The following is an 18,423-nucleotide window of genomic DNA, read 5'->3' on the forward strand; positions in this document are numbered from 1 at the left end:
AATAGTGAAAGAGCGGCACAGGTACTAGCTGCAAGAATTAGAGAAAGAGAGTCTGCCACTCGGATTAATGCTATCCTGGATCCGGATGCGGGTCTGGTGACAGAGGAGGGGGCCATCGCTCTATCTTTTCAAAAATACTATCAAAAATTATATTATGAGGATATTCTTGATAATGAGATTCTGCACACTGAGATACAGGAATATTTAAAAAAAGTAGAGGTTGATGCCCTGTCCACTGAGGAGTCAGGAATTTTGGATGCCGAAATTAGAATAGATTGAGCTTTGGCAAGCGATAGACTCTCTTCCGACGGGCAAAGCGGTAGGCCCGGATTTTATACCGGGCGAATTGTAAAAAACATTTCAGCAACAGCTTACTCCTGGAGCTGTTTCGCAGGGTCCAAAAGGGGGGAGATGCCTCCGGAATCAATGCGAAGAGCCAGAATTGTTGCCTTTTTAAAGAAGGGCAAGAACCCTACAGATACGGGATCTTATCGGCCTATAACGCTCATAAACGTGATATTAAAATCTATGCCAAGATTCTCGCTAATCGGCTCTCCGGGGTGATTACGAAGCTAGTATCTCCACAACCACATGGATTTGTCCCCGGAAGAGAAACGACTGACCATATACGCCGCACTATTGCTCTTTTTGATTTCACCAAGGTTTCAGGAACCCTATGGCTTTAATTCTGTTAGATGCAGAGAAAGCTTTTGACAGGGTCTCCTGGCCTTTTTTATGGGCCGTTTTGCGACATTATGGTCTAGGCGATAGGTATATTTGTGCTATTCGGAGCATGTATCAACAGCCTACCCCTCAAATCTCGGTCATGGGAAATCAGTCCGGCACAATCACCATTCTAAGAGGTACTCGGCAGGGTTGCCCCTGTTCCCCCTTATTGTTTGCCATTTATATCGATCCTTTAACCCCTTGCGTGCGGTGGGAATTCCCCGCCCATGCTGACTCCGCCTTGCGCGGGTGGAGTCATGACGGAACGGTTCCGTCATCAGCACAGCTCACCCGTAGCTGATGACGGAACCGCTCCATCATCAGCATGCAAGGGGTTAATTAAAACATGTCTTTCTAATGTTTTGATTCAACCGGTTAGAGCCAAAGGAGGAGATACTAAAATCCTTGGGTACGCGGATGACCTTGCCATATTGACCGACTCCCCACAGATTGCTTTGGCAGAAATTCAGAGTTTGACAACTAAGGGGCTCATTAGGATGGCGGACGGACCTGCGTCCGTCGGCCACCCCAGAGTAGGAGGGACCGTCCGCAGGGGCAGTGGCGGTCCCTCCGTGCAGATTAGGATGTGACCGCCATCCTGGCGGTCACATCCTGTATATTTAACATTGCGGCGGGTGCTGCTTGAAGCAGCACACGCCGCAATGTTAAATAAACCATGTTTTCCTTTGCATGCATGAAGCTGCAGGCACCGCATGGTGCCTGCCGCTTCATTCATGCAAAGGCAGGGGGTTACCATAGGTACCCCCCATGTGCACTGGCCACCACCCCTTCGCCCCTGGGGGCCCACAATGGGCCCCCAAAGAAAAGTCTGTATGCCTTTCCATGGCAGAAATGCCGCCGTGGAAAGGCAAAGGACCGCCGCCATCCTAATATGGCTGGCGGTGTCTGATAGACACCGCCAGCCATTTTAGAGCTTTGCCGCCACGGTCGGAAGGCGACCACGGCGGAAAAGCGGCGAACGGAAAAAAGATCCCCCAGCCATCCTAATCTAGCGGAGGGTCTTTTTTCTGATTGCAGCGGGTAATCCGCATGCCTCCGGGCCGGCTGAAGCCTCCGCCGGCCCGGAGGAATGCGGATTAACCGCAATCCTAATGAGCCCCTAAGTTTGGTAAAATCTCAGGATACCATGACCCCAAAACACAAATAATCTGCAACGAGAAAATCAACTTGATAGACTCACGTGTGATTGGCAAGGCAAAATACCAGGGAATGAGCTAAGCGATAAACCTGAGGAGATTGTAGAGATCAATTTTGCCCCTCTATTAAGTACAATTGATTCTGAGGCGCGTCAGATTAATAATTTACATTTAACCCTGATGGGGAGATGTAATGTGGTTAAAATTATTTCTTTACCAAAGATTTTGAATTTTTTTAGAGCTATTACTTTGTTAGTTGACTTGATATGGTTTACGAAAATTGAGCGTATTATTTCCTGGTTTGTATGGGCCGGTAAAAGACCCAGACGGGCAATGAAATATATGATGCTACCTAGGGAGAGGGGAGGATGGGCGTTACCGAACTTTCAATGTTACTATTGGGCAATTATGTTGAGGCATTTTGGTTTATTATTAGATGGTGAGGAACCTGCCGGTGCTGATATTTCTATTTATCGTTTGATTTACGGCGAAGAACCTAAAGGGCTGCTTTTCAGACATATTGATTTTGCCTATTTTAAATGGGTAATGTTCAAGACCCTGTTGGCAGCCTTCAAGGTTTGGGCACCCGTGAGAAAATTATTTAAATCGGAAGATTACATATATATACTCCTGTCATTGGTAACACTCTTTTACCGGAAATTTTCAGGGATGGTTATTTTAGAGAATGGAACTTGCAAGGAGTCTTGGCAATAGGGGACATTACTATGGAAACAGGGGTTATGTCCTTTGAATGTATTAGACAGAAATTCGGCATAAGCAACCGGTCTTTCTTAAAATGTTTGCAGATACGTGATTTTTTAAGCCGTAAAAGGGTTAGCTGGGTCCATATTCCACTGGTTGATGCGATCCAGGGAGGTGAATCAACTATCTCCACGTTGTATAAAATGGTGAATGCAACCAGATGCGACGATCTGGATAAACATTTTGGTCGCTGGTTGATTGTCTTACAGGCAGGACAAAAAATATTTGAAGAGTCATTAGGCTCAGTCAAACAGCAATCATATCTGCAAACCTTCAGGTTCAATGTTTCAAGACATGGTTAAATCTGTATGTTACCCCGCATCGTATACAACAATGGGGTGGGGTGGATGGAGTTCATTGTCCTAGATGCGGGGAATTTGCTGTAGATAGTGTTCACATGTTTGCCTTATGCCCCAGTCTGACCTCATTGCTGGATGCGGTCGAGCAACGGCTGGGACAGATGTTTAGATACATGATCAAACTTTTACCACAGGTGGTAATGTTAGGAATTGGGGATATGGATATGAATGTACCTGAAAGAAAGTTATTATTTATTGCGATGACCACACTTAGACTGTGCATAGCAACGATATGGTTGGATTCTGCTCCCCCGAGATTTTGTGAGTGGTTTAGTAAATTTATAAATGTTGGGAAGTGGGAATTGTTGATCTTTAAAAGGAGAGGCCCGAGGGCTCGGAGGGAGGGGGAATGGATGTGGGAGCCTCTTTCAAACTGGTTGAATTCTGGGAGTTAAGGACGGGTGAAGACTTTCAATTTTTGAGATCCAATGGGTCTAGGGTTGTCTCTCTTGTGCTTGTTTTCATTTTTTGGTTCGGCAATGTGCTTTTTTCTGTATTCTCTGTATCCTGTTCTGAGACACTCCTGCAGCGCCTGGGTGAAGGGTGGGGGGTGGTGGAGAAAATATGTGTCAAATGTGGGGAATGACAAAGATTTAATGTATGTTGGTATTTTTTTGTTTTTCTTCTCTGAATATGCTCTTTTGTCATTCTTCCAATAAAAATGTGTGGTACAGTGTTGAAAGCAGCCGACAAATCAAGAAGCAACACCATGACTTGTGTGCTCTTGTCAAAGTTCTCCCTGACAAACTCAGTCACCTTGAGAAGTGCCGTCTCCATAGTAAAACATGCAGGGAAACCTGACTGTGAGTCATGGAGAAAAGATTTAGCCTCCACAAAGGTGGGAAGTTGTTGCTTGACCAATTTCTCATACATTTTTGTCAGTGTTGGGAGAAGAGATACGGACCTATAATTACTCTCATTCTGGGTTTGTCATTTTTAGAAGGGGCAGAAGAGAGGCCTGTTTCCAACATGAGAGAAAAACGCCAGATGTTAACAAGGTATTCCAGTTCTTATTAAGTGTAGGGTTCGAGATAGTTCGCCATAAGTCTGAAAATATGCGGGGAGCAAACATCACCCGAGGCGCTAGACTTACATTTTATTAACTAGTTTCAAGGAGCATTGCTTAGAAATAGGGAGAAATTCATCAAAAGATGGTTTGTGGCAGGAGGAAGCACCGTCAATGGTTTCCATCTTCACCGTAGCTGCTGGGATAGTGACTGAAGCCTCGCGCAGAGCGTCTGGGAAGGAGGAGTGTACGTTTTGGATCTTTTCATCAAAGAAGACTGACACCTTTTCGCAGAGGCCAACAGAGAGTATGATAGATGTCTTGGTACCTTGCATATAAACAAACAAGCTCACTATTTCAACACATCCTTGGAGGAGTTAGCTGCTGTCTTCATCTGAAGTGCCAAACATTCTTTCATGGCAGTTCATGTTTTTTTGCGGAAATACCTAAGTGCCACTTTGCAGACAAACTTAACATTGATATCATAAGATTTCTTCCAATTGCATTCTAATTTTTTTACATAGACTTTTCTCTGTTCTTAAGTCCCGAGAAAACCAAGGCATGGACAGCCTCAATCTTTTTGCCACATACTTTTTTAAACGAACATTGTGGTCTAAGGAGTATGATATCAACTATGGATCAACAAACTGTCAGATTCAACTACTGCATGCAGAGTGGGAGGAGAGAAACTGAGGGACTGAGCCAGTATTTCCTCTGACACATTCTGTCACTTCCTTTCAATTGTCTGGGTGGGGGAATGACTAATCGGTAAGGAGGGACCTTGGAATGCAAAGAGAATGCTGAAGTGGTCAGACCAGATCAGTTGCACTGGGTCTTTGAACTGCATGCTAGGGATATTAGTGCAAATGGCCCGCCTGAAAGGTAGGAGCCTGGACATGTTTGGTTAGGTTAAGACTAGCTAAAGTATGAATGAGTTGGGTGGCTGGGGAGGAGGTGGGATCATCAGCTTGTTCATTGAAATCACTTAAAACAGTCAGATTGGTGTAATGGAGCCAATACTGTGCCATGGTGTTAAATAGGTTGGAGAATTAGCTGCTGGGGCAATCAGGAGGTCTGTGCATCAGCAGGCTTGAGAAAGAGAAAGAAGGAGTAATTTTACAACAGGGGACAGGGCCCTTAATGTTTTCACATTGGCTAAGTGGGGTTATAGATGCTTCAAAAGAATGCTTGAAGATAATAGCCACCCGCCCCCGCCTTATTCCTGCCTCGGTTTTCGTCAAGATGTGGTAGCCTGGTGAAGTGGCCAGGGCAAGGTCAGGGTTAGAACAGCCCTTCAACCATGTTTTTGTTAAAGAAACAAAGCCACAGGAGGTATCAGCTAGGAGGAGGAAGATTTCTGATGAATGCTTGGGAAGGGACCTGCAGTTAGTAAAGCAAGATGCATAGCCCACTGTGGTATATGCAGAGAAAGGACCAGTTATGAGCGGTGGTCAAAGCACTGCCTCTGCACATATAATACTCCCTCTATCAGGTGTAGCACACTTGTGTACAACTAAACTGCACACCTTACAGGAAAAAATGCCCTTACCCATTACAGAGGGGAAGAAGTCCTTCTGTGGGCAACATGGGTTGGAATTCAAGGCCAGGAGTACCTCTCCTTCCCTGATCACAGGCCAAATGAACACCATGGCTGTTGTTGGCTGCAGCTGTGGCCCCTGCAAGTAAGAGCGGTGGGGCTGGGTTTTGGGGGGATTCAACAGATGACCACAAGGGAAAATTAAATAAATAATTAATTTTCCCCCGTCCCCTGTCAAAATCCCCCCACACCAAGCCCCACTGCTATTATCGGCACAGGCTGCGGCTGGTTGGTTGCGGATCAGACAAGGACAGACGCAGTCTTGCCTTTGGTGCACCTTTGGTGTGCCTGGATAAGATCTGGTGTGCATCTGCAACATGAACTTCCTTATATGAGAGAGTGAGGAGAGTAGCAGGCAGATCAGCTAGAACGCTGAGCCCACAAGATGGAAGATCTGAGTGACACTGAGAAAGAGGCAGAAACGGGCATTCTTCTCTTTGTCAAAAATAGCGAGGATGAGTAAGTCATGCCTTAAGCTTCAACCCCAGCTTCACAAAAGCCCCACAAACGTACAGAAAGTGCTGCTTGGGAGAGAGGAATAAAAGCTCACTCAGGCAGCAAGAAAGAAGGTAAACACTGTAACTGCAATGTGATTGCCACTAAAAACAGATGAAAAACACAGTACAGTCAACAAATTCACCCAAAACAAAGTTTGTATGAAGTTTGCATGCAGCAACAGTATACAGTATTATAAGGTATGCTCATCACCAATATAAAATGAGGCTTTTAAAAAGCTTGCCACAGAATATGCAAACACAAACATGTGTTGGACGTCAAGTTTATTTCTATACATAAATATGAGAGGTATATTACTTCTATAACAATTCTTTAAATGCATTAAACAGTCCCAAAAATCTCCACCTGGCAGCAGTGTACACACTGATTAGCAGTATTTTCCTCCCTTTCTCTGAAAGTGCCTCCACTATCCCCTGTTATAAATACATAATTCAACTTTCCATGTATGGTTGCTTCTACCAGTGGTGCCTTCACTCTCTACAGAAAAGAAACACTGTCCGACTTCAGCATGGGTCGCACAGTACATCCAGTGAGGGATCTTGTTCTGATGTTTAACACCAGAAACAATAGAAGGATCATGCCTTGTGCTCATACCTAGGATGCTCTGAAGTGCATGGTTATGGGTCTGTGTCTGTGTGTGTTCCACCTGGCCCTCAAACAGCCTGACCTGGATGATGTTGGAGACAACAATGTGCATCGTCACATGCTTATACCGGAGTGGCAGAATGAATTGCACCAGGCTAACTACTCATCTTCACTAGATGACATCACCACCCTCTTTCCTACTAAAGATTAAAACACTCCTTCACTTAATTTGCAATACACAGAGGGTCTTATTTATGAAGGCCTGCCTCACTTTTGCGCCGCTGTTGCATCACTTTTAGTGATGCAGCAGCGGCGTAAATAAAGCACCATGTTGCGCCAAATTTAGGAAGTGATGCCACTAGGCAGATGCGCACTTAGTAAACCCCTGTGCTACTATTATACCTGCGACAGGTATAATGAATGCAGGGCGGGCGTTCCTCTGCTAGAAAGGGTCGTAGGAGTGGCGCAGTGAAATCTATGAGATTTTGCTTGGCCAATTCTAGGACGCCAATGGGTGTAAAAGGAACATTGCTGGGGTTGCGCCACGCTTCCGACACAACTCCAGCAATAAAGCACTTTTTGGCCAGTAGATACGTCAGTAATACTGACGTGTCTTTCATTCCTTGCGACATGGTTTGTCAAGGTTAGGGAAATCTAGCGTTACCATGTATACTCTACGCACATGACTTAGTCTTAATCTGCCAGATTAAGGTGGGTCTGCAGCATCTCCTTACTACCACATTTGAACCTTCTGAAGCTAATAGTCTGAACATCAATCCGGAGAAAGCTAAGACCATGACAAATAAAAAGAACCTGAAGAAAACGTCGGCATGGTTCTAGGGGCACACCGGTATAGACTCTGCACTAGAATATAAATACCTAGGAGTGGTTCACTGCTCAAAGGGACTCAATCAGGAGGAAGAGAACAGCCCTAGCAGTTTCACTAAGAACCTTCAACTCCAAGTCGAGTGGCCCATCACTCCTCCCACTAGCTGAAGTAACTCGGGGAAAACTTTTATGCACAATAGCTAATGGGAGTGAGGTGCAGAGGGGCAGGGATTCCAAGCTACTAGATTGGGTGGTTGCAACAGGGTACAGAATAATCTTCGGTTTGCCAAAATATGTTTCTCCTGCGCAGATCAGTCTTCAGTTTGGTGTTCATAACCAGACCCTGGCAAGACAAGGATCATACGTCATCTTTTGGGACAAGGTACTAAAATCTGGACCAGGAAGTCTTAACTGACGCCTGTGGTTAGAGTTACAACACAAAACAACATTACTGGCTGCAAATTATTTACCAACAAGTCTGATGACCCAGGGGTTAACCGACCTTTAGGAAACTCCAAAAAATCACTGCCTCGTCAAAAAAATAGTATGGAAAGCAGTAAAACACATATCATGGATCAAGGATAAATCAGCCTTATCTGAAAAGACACATGGCTGGATGACCCTGAGCACCCAGTCCACCTTTCTGCTCAAAAATATTTAGCCTTGGGGTATTGTAGATCAACTAAAATCCAATTTTTAAAATATCAACTTGGCCTTCTTCCATGCACAAAGCACTTTCCGCATTGGCTGAAGCCCAATTTAACTCCACTTGCTGTTTGCGTGGCATATCACAGGAGGACATGCTACACTTACTTTGCACTTTTAAACAACTTTTAAAACAATTCTTTAATCAGAGAGGTATTTGCACTCAAAGACAAGCTGTGTTGGCATGTTGTGCTCCAGAGGACCGGCAGCTGAAACATTGCCTGGTATGTATTTGGGGAAGAAAATGCCATAATTGCAAGAGGAACGTTCCAGCACCAGCATTACATTCAGCAGAGCGACATCTCCACCCAAATGCATGGCAGCTAAAGGTTTTTCAGGAAATTATCTTTTAATATAATTTGTCCTGGAAATGGACGATGTTCTGTTTTAAATCAAACTCCTGTTTAAATCTTTCTTGTAATGTAATTTATAACAACACTTTTTATTGATACATTTTGTAGCAATGGTTTTAAGTAAACTACGCTAATAAAAATAAACTAGTGAAACTACAGTAAATATGTCGCATCATTCGTGTCGCAAGGAGGGCGAAATGAGAAGTATTGCATCACTGCTTTCATGCAGCAATGTGAAACTTCTCATAAATGAGTCCCAGAGTGATTTTCCAGGATCGGAAATCACCAACACAGGATCCTACCTATAGGAAACTGGCATCAACTCAAACCTTTGCCAAGTCTAATCTTGAAAAGCTCTCCAGCAGAAATCAGACAAATTCCATCACCATGTCAAGGTGTACATTCGCTTATTCCTTCTTCAGTTGCTGTGGAGAAGTGTGGCTCACTGGTTAGAGGAGGCAGACCTGGAAGCAGAGGTCAGCCCGGGACCAGGGTTCAATTCTCGGCTTGGCGGGGTCTTGAGTCCTAAAAAAATGTCCATGGACTCGACAATTCTCGCTCCGGTGCCTACTCGATTCATGGGTACACACTCTGCGACTCTGGGCAATAGCTTGCTTAATCTCCACAACGGACCCTCGTGGCGGGATGCCTGGCTTTCACCTTGCGGATACCCTGCTGGGGTTATCTCACAGGGGAATACCAGGACGGGTTCCCTAAGCAAGCGCTTAGAAACCGCTTGGTGATTTGCGCTATATAAATTCCTGTACATTGCTTGGTGCTAGTGTAAAAAAAATGCAAAGAGACAGGTATGTCCCGTTGAGCCTCATCCATAAACTTTTAACTCAGTAATGGACTTCATCTAGAATCACTCCAAGATCAAGATGACCCATGGTTCTAGAATTATTCACATCGAAGACCAGGTAGAACCATCAAAACTAGACATCATAAGAAAATTATATGGTATCTTTTTGAGGACCTAGGGGAAGTATGCGCTGGCCTAGGAGACCAATGTATGCTCCTGGATGTCTTTGCAAATGAGAAAGTTTTTTTTTTAAATCAGTACCCGTTCCTTTAAGGGACAAGAGCTGCTTTAAAACAAAAGTTTCCCTTGCAGGCCTACATCCGTGCATTCAAAGCCAATCATAGTAGTGACCTTCTTAATTAATATTCTTTAGGCAGATTATTTTCAACCATCAGCAAAATAAGAAAAGATCAAAAGTTGCATTTCGTTCGCAAAACAGTCAAAACAGTAGATGTGTAATTTGCACATCCCCAATTTGGGAACAGGGACTGTTCAACTGAGGCGTAGTGAATCTTGCACCCTAACACATTCCATGAAATGTTTTTCTGAAAAAATATTTTCAACCAAAAACATTGCTGTGATTTGTGTTTCTGTTGAAAGAAATACTCACTTGAGATTTGAGTTCCTGTTGCAAAATAGTCACAGAATACATTTCAATGGCTATGGTTGTTCGCTCGGTGTAGAGGCCTCCAAAGAAACCACATCTAAATTGTGCCCCTTGTAACTTTTTTAAGATACAGCCTTCAGAAGTGAAAAGAAAGGAAAGGGTAAAAGAAATAAGGATGATTTATTGTCATGTCGGCGGGGTCCCGATGTTATGTGACCTCGCCAAGTGATGTGTGTCACTTAGGGGCCTGGGGCTACGTAATAAAGCTCGGAAGCTGAGGTGCTGGTTTCGTGGCTCTCGCGGTCGTAAGCCCTACTGGCTCTATGCACACGTGCCACTGTTTATTAACCCTAGGGTCACATGGCCCAACATAGCGTACCATTTATGTCACGGGCACAACACAACATTCCTCCCTACCAAACATCAAACAATAATCAATTCACCAATATGGAGTTCAGCCGTCCATGAGAGTCCCTGACAGTCACTGACGCACGTTACACAACCATCATTAAATAAACTGAAACGTTCCTAAGTGAAATAATCTCCCAACCTACGAGTCGGCTCAGGGTTCTTACGAAGTTGATACTGGGAATTGCCATGCCACTGAAGCTCTCTCTCCTTTTCCCCACTACAAGTCACCTTGACCATCCGTGGTACTGCAAAACCCCTTCACTGACGCACCAGCCGCTGATCTGTCTACTGGCGTCGGGACTTGGCCAGGAGTGTCGTTAGGTCCCTGCACTCTGGAGGTATCTGACCCTGAGTCCACGTTCACCTCCGTCACTCCAGGGAACTTTGGTGGACCTTCCAGCATGTCAGTTGGATTCGCCATTGATGACGCATTTCTTATTACTGTTTCTCTTCCTCTTTTCGCGATGATCTGGGTGCCCTTCACATTGACAACAGTTCATGGGTTCTTCTTGTAGGGAAACTGAAATTTTCCACTGGTCACTCTGTTTTTGAGCAGCACAAGGTCAACTCTTGTGAATTTCACAAGCTGGGGCTACCGCCTTCGGCTGATTTGGGCGTGGGCCCTGGTGCGTTGTGCCTCCACTTGGACCTCATCTGGAGTTGCTGGACACCACTGGGGGTGGTGAGGAATGGAGTCATTGACCACTCGCCCCATGAGGAGATGTGCCGGCGCCACACCAGTGGTGGTATTTGGCGTCTGGCTCCACTGATTGGTGTTTTCCGTAAGCAATGCATATCACCTTATTCAAAGTGTGCATGAATCTTTCTACCTCTCCACCTCGGTGTGATTCTACGGTGCTGTATGCCCAATGTAGCGAGATAAGCAGCTAACTCCTGCCCTTAGACGGGGGGTCCATTGTCTGTTCTCAGCTCCTGAATGAGGCCATGTGTCACCATGATTTTCTCCAGCTTTGGAAAGACCTTCAAGGAGCTTGGTAAGGCTATGATTTCAACCTCAGGAGTGATTATCGGTAGATACAAATGTGTGCCTCCCATCTGGCAGGATGCCGAAATCCAGACTAACACACGACCAGGGCTTAAGGGGTCTCGGTTCAGCAATTATAGGAGCTGGACAGGGGGCTTCTCCGGCGACCTGACACCACTGACAGGAGTGGACAGTGGCCTCCAGAAGTTCGTCCATGAGGGGGAACCACACTTTGGTCCGGAGCCGCGACTTGGTCTTGACCATTCCCTGGTGTCCTATGTGTGCTAGCTGAAGTACCGGAGCAGTCAGGGCCGACGGTATCACTGGTCAGTGTCCATGCAGTATTCATCCAGTGGAGTCCTCAGTGAGTTTCTCCCTGATGTGGTATAAGCTATCTATGATACGCTGGGCCTCCGCGGTAAGCATCTTGCACTCTTCTTTTGCCCGATGCCAGTTGCCTTGTCTCTGGGCGATCTTTGCGCATTGCAGGCATTCATCCTTACTCGTCTCCTCCCGCAAATCTTGGATGGAAACAGGATTGGCATGACCGGCCTGTAACACACCTGACGTACTCCTCGGTATCAGTGGCATCCTCCTTTTTTTGGTCAGTGGCCGCTCTTGGATGACGCAACAGGTATAATCTGCCGGGTTTTTGGATCCTGGTTGATACTCCACTCGGCAGTTATAGTTATGTAACTGCAATATCCACTTCTCAATTCGGGGTGGTGGCTTGGTGGATGTCCCGGAGAACAGAGCTACCAGAGGTTTGTGGTCGGTCGCTACGACAAATGGTTTTCCCTACCTGTAGAGGTGAAAATTACGGCACCCTCAGTGTATTGCAATGGCCTCCTTCTCCATCTGGGAGTACCGTTGATCAGTGTCCATGAGGGAATGACTGGCGAAGGCCACTGGATCCCAATGTTCCTGGGTGTGCCACCATTGGAGCAACACGCCTCCTAGTCCGGCCAGGCCAGCATCCACTGCAATCAGTATCATCTTTCTGGGATCGAAAAAAACACGAGGGAGGTCGCCTCCAAGAGAGTATCCATGATATCCCAAAATGCTTTGGCTTGATTCGCATCCCATTTCCAGGGGACAGAGTCCTTCGTAAGTTCCCTCAGTGGTAGGGTGAGGGTTGTGAGGTCACGAATAAATTGCCCACAATAGTTCACCATACCAAGGAAACTGCGGACCTCGGTGACATTGGTGGGGGCAGCTGCATTCTTGATATCGTGGACCTTGTCCGGATCGGGATTGACTCCTTCCTCCGAGAAGGTGTACCCAAAGAATTGTATTTTCCTTTTGAGAAACTCGCACTTCTCTATGTGGAGCGTGAGTCCGACGTCCTGCAATCTACGGAGTACCTGAGTCAGTCGTTGATTGTCTTGGCGTGGACTGTTTTGGAAGACTTACGCTGCACTGGACACCCCGAAGCTTAGGCAAGTGTATCTTCAGTGACCCATGTGAGTGGAAAAGGTTGTTATGTTGCGGGAAGCCTCATCTAGTACAAGCTTATGGTGTCCGATCCTCAGGTCTAATTTCCAGAACCAGCACGCTCCCACCATCTTCCTGATCAGATCCTCTAATGTGGGCGTGATGCGGCGCTCTCTTTTGATGGCAGCATTCTGCAGAATCTAACTGCTCCTGTTTAGGGTTCCGGTTGACAACGATTGGGGAGACTCATGGAGTTGGCCAGTCACCTTATCAATTATCTCTAATAAAAGAGAGAGGGACCCTATTCCAAAGGGATGGGGTACCAACTATTGACAATGTCAAAACAGAGTTTCCCTTTGGACAAATTGATCACAGCAAAATATAACACAACATACAGACACAATACAGGCAAACTTAGAGCAATACACTAGTAAACCAGTTTCTGAAACCACAAATAAATTCCAGATGCACAGTTTTATTAAATTAAAAATGAAGTTAAAACCAAGTTTAAAAAAGATATCAATCAAGGGAAAACAGACAATATATCAAAACACAAATATTATCAAATTCATCACAAAATTTCTAAAGCTCTACCAAGGGAGATACTAAAAAGGGTGTTATTCAGCATCAGTCAGAATAATCCTTTGGTTCTAGAGTTGATTCTCTCCCCCAATCCTCAACGCGTTTCGACAGCCCTAGTGTAATATAGCTGTCTTCTTCAGGAGAAATATTAGCTGTTTTCCCAGATAACTTAAAAGAAGGCGTAGTTTTCTAAAGGGGATGGATATCTCCCGATTTTCACAAGGACGGAGTTTCTGTTACTAAGCAGTTTCAGATGGATAATGTTGAAAAATCTCATGTATATTTTCTATGGTCCTATCAATGCGTATTTTGCAAGACCTTTTCAAACGGATTTATTCATCTCATCATATTCCTTCCATCATAAGGCATAAAAACGTCCTGCTTGAACGCGGTAACTAGGTTCCGTGGTTCTACAATTGTATCGAGCAAAGACAGCAATGTCTATCGAACACCACGGAGCACAAACGCGGGAATCGAATCGGTCCGTTTTTAAAGAAACAGTATCTTTTAAACGATTGGGAAGACGAAAGCACCCCCAATGGTATTTGAGCTGGCTCGCATAACTAGCCACTAATTGCTGTCTTTGCTCGATACAATTGTAGAACCACGGAACCTAGTTACCGCGTTCAAGCAGGACGTTTAGACCTTATCAATTATGCACGCCACCTCTAGCTTCTTTAGCGCCTCTTCCACTTGGGGCGCAGGTGAAAAGACACACGCAATGGCGCAGGGCTTCGGGTTGCACTGTAGGGTCGATGTGGAGATGCACTTCCTTGCCTTTGAACTTCTCAATCCCTTCGAATGTCATTGTGAACTCCTTCAGGATGTGTTGAACAAACGCCAAAAGCATCTGTTCAACACAAAAGCGAAGATTACTACCCCCAGGTCTTCTGCAGCATTGCAGCCTAGGAACATGCCTCATCCATCCTCCGTACTGTTGTAAACGAATCTCGGACCCTAGTATAAATTTCCCGATTCATGCCCTTATATAGGTATACTTTAACATTTCCTTATATAGGCATAGAAATCATTACCATATTTGGCCTTAACCATACAGCCCAAATATGGCATGGATACTTCCACTAAGCTCCAAGAATTAACAACGTTTTCTTGGAAAAACCCGCCTTCAGCAGCCCAGGAATTCCCCCTGCTTGAATATTAAGTTCTCCTAGAACTTCCGTCGTTTTCAAAGAAATAAGCCTTTGAGTGAAGTTATTAAGTCCAAACATGTGTCAAACTGGGCACCTTCAAAGTATAAATATGCCTTGATTTGCCTAAACAAACACACAGTGGTTTGGAGCAGATCGACTATCTACTTGCCCGACACCCTGCAGTATCAAGTGCCGAAGGAAGCCGACCCTCCAGCAGACGCACTGCGAGACTCTGTCATTTCTCCTGCCGAGAAATCCAGCTCCAGTGTTTCTAGGCTACCCTTGCGGGTATCTGGGAAATCGAGTCCCGAGAATAAGATACAAGACCTCCTTCATTCTAGAACCAAAGTTACGGAGCTGATTAGACCTCTTAGAGAATTATTGGAATCAGATTCCCAGCAGAGAGCTCCTAAAACTTAAGCTACTCCTCTTATACTTCCTCCCTCATACTAGACATAGGTTAGGTACACCGGGGTAGGCGTATTTAGAAGCACCAGTTGAGTACTTTAAGTCATCCTTTTATCACTGTAGGTATTTTATGTATTTTATACATTTTATGCACTTTATGGTTTAGAAACCATATCATGCTTTTACAGTACTACTTTATAATACTGTTCCTATTATATGCATTGTACTTCATAGTAAGCTTTACTATTGTAGCAGTTCATTTTCAATGCTTGAGAAAGAAGACTGTTCAACAAATAACTTTTTATTGAAAACGCCCGTCTCTCTATTCCTCTTGCACCTCTGGTGAAACTACACATGCACGATTGACTGAGTGAAATAGTTATCTATTGTTTCCGCGACTCTAGAGATTTGATTTCCTATTCTTGGGAAACAAAGTTGTCATGTTTTCTGCAGTTGTCAGAAGCTAATCCCTTCTTGTTTATTCAAGAACATTTCTAGTGACCTCTGAGCTAGCTGGCACTCACAATTAGGTCAAATGTAACCGGTAGAGACCTAGTAGACCTCAGTCCTACGTCTAAGCTGCAGGATATATTTTTACAATGCGCAGGGCCTATTGGGAATATAGGAACTACACTACAGTACCATACACATCGGTGGTGATGGAGTGGGCGCCATGGGAGATGGGAGTCTTGAACCGGCCTCTTATCTTTAGTGGTGTAGCACTGGAGCAGGGTGCATGGTTTCGTACAGGGCGGTGGCCATGATGTTAATTGTGGTGCCTGTTTCCACCACAGTCGTAACGTCATGTGAGCCCACCTGGACGTGACATTGGGGCAGTCGTCGGACTTTTAGAGTGGTAGTCCCGATCATGTGAACTTTGTGCACTTCTCTCTCCTCTTCGTCGTCATCATCCATGTCACTGGGCTCTCCACTGCCTTCTGGAACTGTGTTGGCCACAGCCTGCAAACCTTCTCAAAGGGATTGTACCGTCCACATCCTGAGCATCGCTTGCCGTTGGCTAAGTACTCTCCTGCTGTGTGAGGTGGTCCACCGCAGTATCCACAGGTCTTTGCCTGTCCCGGAGGCGCAGTTTCTGTTCCCTTCATGTTCCACCGCGGCATTGGCTTTGTCGTGACGGCATTCACTGGTTCCATCTTGACTGGTGACTGGAGGGCGGCCTCCATGTGGGCTGCGCGGGCCTTCGAAAGCTCCTTGGTGCGACCAAGTGTTAGTATGTCCGCAAGAGGTTTCCCGGACTCCTCTAGAATCCTTTTATGGAGCTACGCTTTGAATTATTTGCCCCTTATCTCTTCCATTTCGTCTCTGAAACCCGCACGTGGACGCTAGATTCTTGAGCCTGGCATGGAATGTGTCAAGAGACTCTTCAGGGAGCTGGCGCGCCTGTCAAATTATAAACCGTCCTTACTCTTGGTTAGCCATTAGTTCAAAGTGTCCATTGAGGGCATTGATCAGCGTGTGGTGAGTCTTAGGCGGGGCTTCAGCGAGTATCTTGGTTAAATTATGAATGTCCTTGTCCTCTTTTGGTCCCTGTGGACCTTCGTAGCCTCTAAGAATATGAGTAGCCTTTCAACCCAGTCCTTCCATTTTGGTGCCAGTGCCGATGGGGATCCTTCTATCACAAAGGGTTTGATGGGGGAATGGTGGACATGATAATCCAGTGCTGCTCCCTGCCTGTGGTTCTTCCTCGCTGCTGTGCCTGATCGCATGGTCCTGCCACCTGACGCAGGGGAGAAATCCACCTTGGTAGCGCAGTCGTGCAGCACGGCTTGGGCCTTGGACAAATGCCCCTGCTCTGCTCTGGTTTATTTGGGCCTTGGTCAGAGGCCTATGCGCTGAGCTGGACTGCTTGTGCCTTGTCAGGGGTTTGTGTGCTGCTCCCTCGTGATGTCGGCCCTAACTACTGGTGCCTCCCAGAGTCACTCTTCCCCCACCATGGCCAGAACGCAATGTGATCTGCAAATGGACTAAGCTGCCTCCAGAGTCTGCAGGAATGGCACCCACGAGGCCGGGTGGAACAGGCGCCAGGAATGTCCAGGGTGTGCGCACCACTGACAAAGCGGTCTTGCACCAGCTAAGGCCTGCACACGAGGCTGAAGAAGCACCGCAGCGTCCGGGCCGCCACTCACTTGTGAAGTGCTGGAGCAGAGCGTGTGGGGGGATGTTCACCACCGCGCGAGCGGGAGCCGATTCTTCCTCGTAGAGCGAGCCATAGCTCACCAGGGTCTCGAGTGCTCTGTGGCATGAGCACCGCAAGGTCAGTGTCACACCCTGCGGCCACCACACAGCGCAGAGACGAGGCACGCCCACCCTCGTCGCCTGCTGTTATGTTGGCAGGGTCGCGATTGTATGCCACCTCACCGGGTGATGTTAATCACTTAGGGGCCTGGGGCTACGTAATAAGGCTCGGAGGCTGGGGTGCTGGTTTCGTGGCTCTAGCGGTCGTACGCCCTACTGGCCTTATGCACACGCGCCACCGTTTATTAACATTAGGGTCACATGGCCCAACGTAGCATGCCTGTTACATCACAGGCACGATACAACAGTTTATGAATGGAACATGACATTTATTACAATGACAAACAAGCTTCGATTATATAATAAAGCTTCCTTCAATTGAAACTTAACTAACATTAGATGGCTTGGTAAAATGAAACATTGTTCAGATTACAATTCTAGCTCGCAGAGACGTACTGCAGCGCCAGGCTAGGTTTATTCTTCATAATGCCAAGGGAAACAAAGAGCTATCTGTAGTGTTCAGATCTAGAATTAAGTAGTCAGGAACATAGTTGGTTAAAGAGCAAGCTTTAATTACAACCCCAGCCACAGGTCTAATTCGCAACTGACAAAAGGAACTTCCATGTATTCCAGATTCTCACACGAGATCGGAATACCCAGACAAGGATGTTCCAGCACATTAAAGGTACAGTTATAGAAATAGATGTACACCATCACACATCTCCCTTCTAAACAAAAGCATATAATGATAAACTTAACAAAAAGAAACATACAGGAGAAAAGACTCACAATGAATAATCCCTCATATAAACAGGAGGTCTACGTACGCTTTGACTTCTGAGGGAAGATGGAGATAAATTAGAACCATTAACAAAACTGAAAGATGGCTGATGTAATTCTTCTCTTCCACACGTCAAATATTGTGCAGGAATTCTTGACTTAACGAAAACTACTCTACTCCTATTCCATATCCTCCCATCCTCCGTTTTAATAGCATTCCTAAAAACCTTCACCACAGCTCTTACATCAGTATACTTCGACCAGGATCTACAACCAACTGGAGCTTTTATTCTCACAAGATCACCCACTAAAATCTTCTGTATATCCACGCATTTTCTTTTATCATAATACCGCTTCCTTTCATCCAGTTTCCTTTCTTCCTTACAACGCCACTCACCAATCCCATTATCCAC

The sequence above is a fragment of the Lissotriton vulgaris genome, chromosome 1_1 (assembly GCF_964263255.1).
Source record: "Lissotriton vulgaris chromosome 1_1, aLisVul1.2, whole genome shotgun sequence".
In the NCBI taxonomy this organism is placed as follows: Eukaryota; Metazoa; Chordata; class Amphibia; order Caudata; family Salamandridae; genus Lissotriton; species Lissotriton vulgaris.